This window comes from Filicampus tigris, chromosome 6 (assembly GCF_054856515.1).
Source record: "Filicampus tigris isolate MCC_2025a chromosome 6, RoL_Ftig_1.0, whole genome shotgun sequence".
NCBI classification, from domain to species: Eukaryota; Metazoa; Chordata; class Actinopteri; order Syngnathiformes; family Syngnathidae; genus Filicampus; species Filicampus tigris.
Genome location: NC_141222.1, coordinates 1,308,870 through 1,318,505, shown reverse-complemented (window position 1 = coordinate 1,318,505; position 9,636 = coordinate 1,308,870).

The window sequence follows — 9,636 nt, the reverse complement described above, 5'->3', positions numbered from 1 at the left end:
TATAATTGAGTAAATTCAACAGAAACTTTTTTTCAGTGCTGTGCCTATATGGACTTCCCATATATGGACTCAGATTTTTTTTTTTTAAATGATGACAGACGGCAGAACTACGCTAAGACAAAACTCGCCTGCGTGAACTGAAGGAGTGAGGAAATGAAAAGGAGTGTGTGGCTCTGAAAGAGGACGGCGACAGCGAGAAACTCGAGGTTCAGTGTGATAAACTTGGTGACTGAGTTCACCCATGTGTCAAAACTAAATTCCTTTCTCATGAAAATAGTCATTCATTCATTCATTCATTCATTATCCATACCGCTTATCCTCACAAGGGTCGCGGGCGTGCTGGAGCCTATCCCAGCTGTCTTTGGGCAGTGGGCGGGGGACACCCTGAATTGGTTGCCAGCCAATCGCAGGGCACACAGAGACAAACATCCGCACTCACAATCACACCTAGGGGCAATTTAGACAGTCCAATCAACTTACCATGCATGTTTTTGGAATGTGGGAGGAAACCGGAGTACCCGGAGGAAACCCACACAGGCACGGGGAGAACATGCAAACTCCACACAGGGAGGCCGGAGCCGGGATCGAACCCATGACCTCTGAACTGTGAGGTGGACGTGCTAACCAGTCGACCACCGTGCCGCCCTAAACTAAAACTAATAAAAACTAAACCAAAACTAAACATTTTCCCCCAAACTAAAACTAATAAAAAACTAACAAATCTATTCTAAAAAAATAGAAACTAACTCAATTAGAAATAAAAAGTCAAAATGAAATAAAAACTAAACTAAAATGAAAAATCCAAAACTATAATAACCTTGATATGCACTGAACCACAACTGTGCATCAGGACCAGCATTCGGCTGGGGCCAGCTGGTCTTGCTAGGTGGCTTTGGCTCAGGTGGAAGAGCGGGTTGCCAACTGAATGAACGTTTGGCTGTTGAAATTTTGGCTGTTTTGTTTTGCATTTGCTGGTGCTGCTGCTGTTTTGCTCTTCCTGGTGACACCAGCAAGATCAGTATGAAAACACAACAAAACCACCCTGGTCTATGCTGTTTTTTTGTTTTGTTTTTTAGCAGGGTTCACAGTAAGAGCAGCCTCCAAGGTTTGACGCCACGTCAAACACTGCACTCATACTGCCAAGTCTGAATTGTTACCATATTTTTTTTTATTTACCAAGTAACTTCTGTACATTACTGTAGATTGTATTAAAAGAAAATGTATACAGTATTCTGCACCTGTAAGAAATATAAACACAAACAATAAAACAAAATATACAGTCTAACTAGCCTACAGTGCTATAAATAAAGTAAGATAAGATAAGATAAGAAGGCCTTTAGTGATCCCACAGTGGGGAAATTTTCAATGTTACAGCAGCAAAGATATAGGTCACACAGGGACGGCGGCATAATGTAGACATTAATGTATAACATTAACGGCAAACATTCAGGATCAAACCTATGTAAATATACGCAGTAACATGTGTATATACACATGTATATACACACCAACATACATCTACATAAAAAGTATGAGGAACACTCATTTTAGCCTGAACATGGTACAGAGGAAAAATACTCTAAGTAAGTGACAGTGCTGCAGTGCTGTAGTGAAATGGAAGGAACAGCATTGGATAAAAATAAAACTAGACTAACAGTAGTGGGGAATGTTGAGTATTGCACGGTATTACAGCAGTGGGGAATGTTGGGTATTGCACGATATGAGCTCAGGAGCAGGACTGCACAATTGCACTAATGTCCGCCAGTTTGTAGAGACTACACAATGTTCTTGTTAAAGAGTCTGACAGCAGCAGGTAAGAAGGAGCGGCGAAATCTCTCCTTTGCACAGCGAGGGTGTAACAGTCTGTCACTGAAGTTTCACAGCTACAATAAAATTTTTCACTGGTTGCTGTCGGCACCCTCCGTCTCCTGGCCATAGATGCACTGTTTTCAGTTTGGCCACATATTTTGGTCCACATTGAAGCGGATATTTTCCGTTGCGCAATGGAGTGAGGGAAGAAACGTCCCAACCCATCACCTACCCCCATCCCCTGTGATGTCTTCACATGCAGAATCCATTGCATGGAGCAGGGACCTGTGGTCCTGAGCCCAATATCCATACACTCTCCACCTCCAAGCGGAAATAAAAATAAAAATCCTCAATTGGAGTTATGAAAGGAGAGTACTGTGGTAATGGTGCAGATTCCATGACATTTTAATCAAATTTTCCAAGAAATGCATATCTGGTGTTCATGTAACGGGTGTGTGTGTAGGGTTCACTCAATGGCACTCAATTTACTGTTTTTCAACAATTTATTTTCCTCAGCAGTCTGCAGAAGACAATACAGACACACACTTTGTCTTCAAGGTGGCACATCTACTCCCCTCAGCAATAGTCATCCAATTGTGTAAAACAGCATTTTTACATTTAACTTCATGATAAACATGAATGGGAAAACAATGCCATCTAGTGGCCAAAATGGGACCACTGAGTGGAATATATATATATATATATATATATATATATATCCATCCATCCATTATCTGTACCGCTTCTCCTCACAAGGGTCGCGGGGCGTGCTGGAGCCTATCCCAGCTGTCTTTGGGCAGTAGGCGGGGGACACCCTGAACTGGTTGCCAGCCAATCGCAGGGCACACAGAGACAAACATCTGCACTCACAATCACACCTAGGGGCAATTTAGACAGTCCAATCAACTTACCATGCATGTTTTTGGAATGTGGGAGGAAACCGGAGTGCCCGGAGAAAACCCACGCAGGCACGGGGAGAACATGCAAACTCCACACAGGGAGGCCGGAGCCGGGATCGAACCCACGACCTCTGAACTGTGAGGCGGACGTGCTAACCAGTCGACCACCGTGCCGCCTATATATATATATATATATATATATATATATATAGGCGGCACGGTGGTCGACTGGTTAGCATATATATATATATATATATATAACAAAGGCAGAAATTCGACATCAAAGAAAAACATACCTGCAGAACACAATACAGACACACAGTTTGTCTTCAAGGTGGCTCATCTGCTCCCTAAACACGGAAAATACTCTATATGAAACGAATGCTTCCTCAGCGTTGATCACATAACAAAAGAATAGTATTCGTGCCAAAACGGCGACACTGAAAAACATTAGTAAGACTTATCGCTGGCGAAACAGACACAACACACTTTGATATTGTAAGAACATGTTACTATACCCTCTATTTACCGGTAAAATAAACACAAAAGACTCAATTCTTGAGGAAAATAATGAAACAAAGTAGCAGCTCTTTCAAATGTGACTTACCCTCAGCAATAGTCATCGAATTGTGTGGGAAGAAGGAAGTTGCTACAGAAGCCCAACAGGCATGACGGAAGCAGAGTGCGCCCATTACGTAGGAAATTACTAAATATTAATACATAGAAATGACTCATTGAGGTTAAATTCACAAATATACAAAAATAATCATGAAATGATCATTTAAATTCAAAAACATAATCAGGAAGGAAAATGATATATTAAGTATATTTTTAACTCCTTTACACTCACCCCCACTGAATTTGATCGAATATAAGCACCTACTTCATCGTACACATCACATAAAAATTTACAAGATCACCTAACATCAAGGGCCATCATCAGAATCCAACATTAACTGTATCCCATAAGGATGATGTGGTATGAGAGCAGCACTTATCCCTCAACCCATCAACTGGCAGCAGGGTGCCTTGTACACCCCACAATACCCTGACACTTAGCGTAGAATAGGCTCACGACATGACAGATAATGAATACAGTGGACTAAATGACACGTAACACATTCTCCAATTAAGAGCCTAGTCAGCAAAGGCTAGGAGTATAGATTTGCAAATAGCCTTTACGTTGAACTTATCTCAAGCGACATCCTGCCTGTTCATCATCTGTATTAGCCTATTCGCAGGTTTTACTAAACGGCCAACTCTTGTCCTGACCTGAGCAACCAGGGTGTGCGAGTGAGGTCTGATCAACGGTACGAGTCATGTCAAATGAACAGTCAGGCTGCCTTACAGTCGCAGGATCAGTCACAGCCAACACACGGGCAAAGTCACATGACAAAGACTTATCAATCACATAGTCATCAGGTGAGGAATTTGGGGGGTCGGCAGTCACAGTTGTTATGTCAGTGAAATCTATGTTCGACAAACTTGACGTAGGCAGTCAACCACTCAATAGTTCTCACTGTAGAGTCCATAGGTTCTGGATCGATCCTGTCACCTCCTTCATCCTCCGCTGAAACAGATGAGTGCCTTACACTCTGAACACTGACTTTTGCACAAGCTTCGGGAATCTTGCTCTCTTCCTCAACTAAGACCTCTCGATCATCTCCGAAATCATCAGTGCCTGGAGATGAGGCTCCAGAAGCAGACACAGATGAGGCAAGGTCTGACATTTCGTCCATGTCCTCCAGCGGAAGGAAATTGGTCAGCATCAGCTGGTTCCTGTGGACCACCTTCTCCTGTCCAGAAACTGTATCACGGATTCTGAATGTGTGGGTAGCTGAGTTCATGTCCACCACAGTGTAGATGGTCGATTCCCATCGATCAGCCAGTTTCTTCTTACCCCTTTCCTTTTTGTTGGCCAAGAGAACTCTGTCTCCGATGTGGACGGTGGACCCTTTCACTTTTCTGCTGTACATCTGGGCATGTCTCTTCTGCTCATTTGTGGCATGTTTCTGAGCAATTTCTATTGCTTCATTTAGGTCTTTGGCAAGAGACAACAAGTACTTATCATAACATGTCACAGCAGAGTCATTGAGCACTGTGTGGAAGAGGACATCAACAGGTAGGCGGGGAATCCTGCCAAACATGCGGTAAAATGGAGGGTAGCCAGTCGTTTCATGAGCGCGGCAGTTGTACATGAAGGTCAACGTCTGCAAGCGCTGCGGCCAATCAGCTTTCTCTTCAAGAGGCAATGCCCGAATCATGCCACGTAAGGCCTGATTAAATCGCTCCACATTCCAGTTTCTCATTGGGTGGTCGGGTGTCGTGTGTGACTTCCTGACAGCAGAAACCCTAAGGAGCTCACTAATCATCTGACTCTCAAAGTTAGCACATTGGTCGTTATAGATCCTTTCAGGAAAGCCAAAGACACAGAAGAAGCGGTCCCAAAGAACTCTTGCTACCTGCTTAGCTGTTTGGTCTTTGCAGGGAAATGCCTGAGCCATCCTCGTAAAATGGTCGGTTATCACTAGGACATCAATAGACATGTTCTTAGAGTCTTCAGCAGACCAAATGTCAATACAGACCAGCTCCAGGGGCCTGGTCGATGTTATAGTTTCCTAGGGAGCCTTTCCCTCTGGTTCGATAGTTTTGCTGACAATGGAGAACATAGTCTCTTACATCTCTTTCAAGGTTTGGCCAGAAAAACCTCTGTCTCGTCAAACTGAGGGTCCTGAACTGGGCTTGATGTCCCACTCCATCATGAACTCCTTGAAGAACTTAAATTTTAAGTGAGTCAGGAACAACATATTGGAGGCGTTTCGCCTTAGTTCTCTGGTCCCTTGAAATTCTGTACAACTGTCAGGGAAGTCCACTCGGAAGACCGAGACAAGCTTAATAGAGGACTGTAAAAGGCAACTCAGACCAGCCAAGATTGACTTTTAAGATAAGATAAGATAAGAAGGCCTTTATTGACCCCACAGTGGGGAAATTTTCAGTGTTACAGCAGCAAAGATATAGGTCACACAGGGACGGCGATATAATATAGCCATTAATGTATAACATTAACGGCAAACATTCAGAATCAAACCTATGTAAATATACGCAGTAACTATGTCTATATACAGATGTATATACACACCAACATACATCTACTTTTCTTACGCGCGGGACAGTGGAGGCCACTCAAGGTGGTTTTTCCCCCAGTCTGTCAGCCTCCGTGCCCCCCTCTATCTCATTTTATTGAATTCAAGCAACATACATTCAGAGAAACAGACACATGACAATAGAGGTACTTCCTCTTTGTCTGCACTTTGCAACAGTCTGCAGTTAAACGTCTTCTCTTACAGACATCCTGTTCACACTTTAAACGTACGTTTTTTACTGCAGATTGAAACTGAGTGGGTTAGTTCAACAAAAGGTCACAAGAGCAGTATCAAAGAAATGAAACTTTTAACATGATATTAATGTAATTGTTGATTTCTCTCACATTTCCCTCCTGTATATCATGATTAAAATAAAATAAAACATAATCATTCATTCATCACCCAAAAGCTTTTGCTTGAGTGGGAGGAAAAACTGCCCCACACCGTTTGGGCAGAAAACCCGTCCCAAGCAGTAGCCAAACCAAAGATAGCAAGCATTAAAGCTGTTTCTGGTCCAATACATGTATATACAATGTAAACCCGGAAACATCAAACATTCACAACTGCATTGCTTTTCTATGAAGTCTTCAACAAAGGATTACACAATAGTAGAATCATCATCATCATTAGAGTTCATGTACGCTATTCAGTACTCACGGTATTCAGACATAGCTACAGTAATATGAGCAGCTACTTCCAATTCATCAACAGCCAACAATTTGGCAGTACAAATTTTTGCACAGGGGAATGCCACAAAGAGATACAAAAACAGGATAATAATAGAATACTAATGATAATCGCGGCTATAGCGACAGCTATACCTTTCCAATTTACAAATGTATCCTGTAGCCATTGCAAAAAGGTGTTTGGTTCAATTCCATACATATTTTGGATACATGTTTTCTCTGTAAGCTCTAAGCAGTGTAAGGGTTTCTGTTAACGATACATTAGACAATGTGTGTAGAGGGATGTACAACAATCACCAGTTTTAATCATTTGACAAACCCCTCCTTTTTCCGCTAATATAGAGGTCTAATGCCTGCCTATTCTGCAAAGCCACACGTGAAGTTGCATGTAATTGTGAAGCTGTATGCGTAAATAATGCTTCTGTGAAATTTGTTAGTGTTTACCTTGTGATTCAGATAATTGATCAGTTCGGTGTGCTCATACGTGGTAAGAGGAAAAAGATAACCTATAAGTGGCAACTGTGTGAATTATTTATTTACTTATTTACTTATTTCATCTAATAATTTATCTTTATCTGGAATATTTCGAGGTTGGCCAATTGCATCAAAATAAACAGGGGTGTTCTGTGTAATCGGAAGTTTTGAATTAGCACTTCCCAAATCTCTTTTCGCTCTGTGTGTACTGTTAAGTGTCACCACATCATCATTGACAAGATAGGTGGTTGTTTGCTGGACTCTAGTAACATATACACCAGTTCATCATTGTCCCTGTTTTGTCCATCAGAAGCTGTAGATTTCCCAGGATATAGGTAGACAGCAGTCTACGAATACGCGATTGTTCAGTGTGGGTGTTTTCTTGGTCACGAGGCTGTGTGCCAACTGCCATCAGGCACAGTCCTGCAAAGATGCAAACAGTGTCCTTAGCCGACAGGACTGTGGTCAGCTTCCGGCCTGTGGTCTGCTCCATCTTCCCGAGAAGGGTGTGCAAGCACGGAAAACCCGCTCTCCAACTGTGGTCTTTCGACGGTGCGCAGTCAGCGCACTGGGTGCTGATCCTATTTCGAGGGACTGGCGTCGCTAGGCCCATCAACAGGGAACAAACCGAAGGAGCTTGCACTGCGACTGGTAGATCCAGCCGTCACGCCTTTCGACCTTTACAGTAGTTGGACTTGCTGCAATCACCTGGAAGGGGCCATCCCAGCGGTCACTGTCCCAACGGGATCGTCTCAGCACTGGACCTGGCGCCTCTGTGGATCACAACACACTGGCAAGTCATTGTGCTTATGCATTTCTTTCCGGTCAAACAGCCTTTTCATGTGGACAGGGATAGAGGTCCCTGCTACTGGTTGCTCTGGGGCAAGGTCAGGAAGTCTATATGGTCATCCATACAGAATCTCAAATGGGGATGGAGTTTTTCCTCCTGTAGGTACGATCCTCATTCTTGTGGCTACAATGGGAATGCAATCAGCCAATGTCTCTTTGTTTCTTTCATGGTCTTAATGAGTCTGACTTTAACTGTTCCATTGGTTCGTTCCACTAGTCCTGCTGACTGTGGATGGTACACACTGTCGCTTCAAGGCAATCTTTAACAGTTCACACAGTGTGTTCCATTGTCACTTCTGATTACAGATGGAATTCCAAATGTTGGAATTATGCGTTCACATTATGCCTCTACAACAGTTTTTGCATCATTGTGGGTGCTTGAAACAGTTCAATCCACTTTGAAAACACATCAACAATAACAAGACAATATTGTTTCCCAGCACGTCCGCCTCACAGTTCAGAGGTCGTGGGTTCGATCCCGGCTCCGGCCTCCCTGTGTGGAGTTTGCATGTTCTCCCCGTGCCTGCGTGGGTTTTCTCCGGGCACTCCGGTTTCCTCCCACATTCCAAAGACATGCATGGTAAGTTGATTGGACTCTCTAAATTGCCCCTAGGTGTGATTGTGAGTGCGGATGTTTGTCTCTGTGTGCCCTGCGATTGGCTGGCAACCAGTTCAGGGTGTCCCCCGCCTACTGCCCAAAGACAGCTGGAATAGGCTCCAGCACGCCCCGCGACCCTTGTGAGGAGAAGCGGTACAGATAATGGATGGATGGATGGATATTGTTTCCCTTGTGTTTGGTTCAATTTAGTATAATTCATGTGTATTGTGCGTTGTTTTTTTAAACAAATTATACATCGTTTGCTTTTTTTTTTTTTTAAATAGTGCGTAAATCCATGTGTGTGGTAATGCTGGTGTACCTGTGCTGGACAACCCGGACCACCCCCTCCAGGGCACCCTAACAGCACTCCACAGCTCCTTCAGTGACAGACTGTTACACCCTCGCTGTGCAAAGGAGAGATTTCGCCGCTCCTTCTTGCCTGCTGCTGTCAGACTCTTTAACAAGAACATGGTGTAGTCTCTACAAACTGGCGGACATTAGTGCAATTGTGCAGTCCTGCACCTAAGCTCATATCGTGCAATACCCAATATTCCCCACTACTGTAATACCGTGCAATACTCAACATTCCCCATTACTGTTAGTCTAGTTGTATTTTTATCCAATGCTGTCCCTTACATTTCATTACAGCACTGCAGCACTGTCACTTACTTAGAGTATTTTTCCTCTGTACTATGTACAGGCCAAAATTTATTCAGCCTCAACCAGTCGTCAACTGGGTTTTCTACACATTTGGGCAGAGTAGCATAAAAGTCATCGAAGAGGAGACATGAAAATATTGTAGAAGTACATTGTATATTAGATCAGGCGTCTTTTTGACATGATGGAAGCAGAGTGCGCCCATTACGCGGGAAATGACTAAATATTAATACATAGAAATGACTCATTGAGATTAAATTCACAAATATACAAAAATAATCATGAAATGATCATTTAAATTTGAAAACATAATCAGGAAGGAAAATAATATATTAAGTATATTTGTAACTCCGTTACATTCACACTCGTTTTAAAAACAGTTGGGTCATTTCATTAACCCAATTTTTGGATTGTGTTGTGTTGGGTCAAAATTCGGGGTTATTTCTTGTAAATTAACCCAATTGTTGGTTCAAATTAACTATAAATTTGGGTTAAATGCCAGTAATGTAACAGGTGCCAGA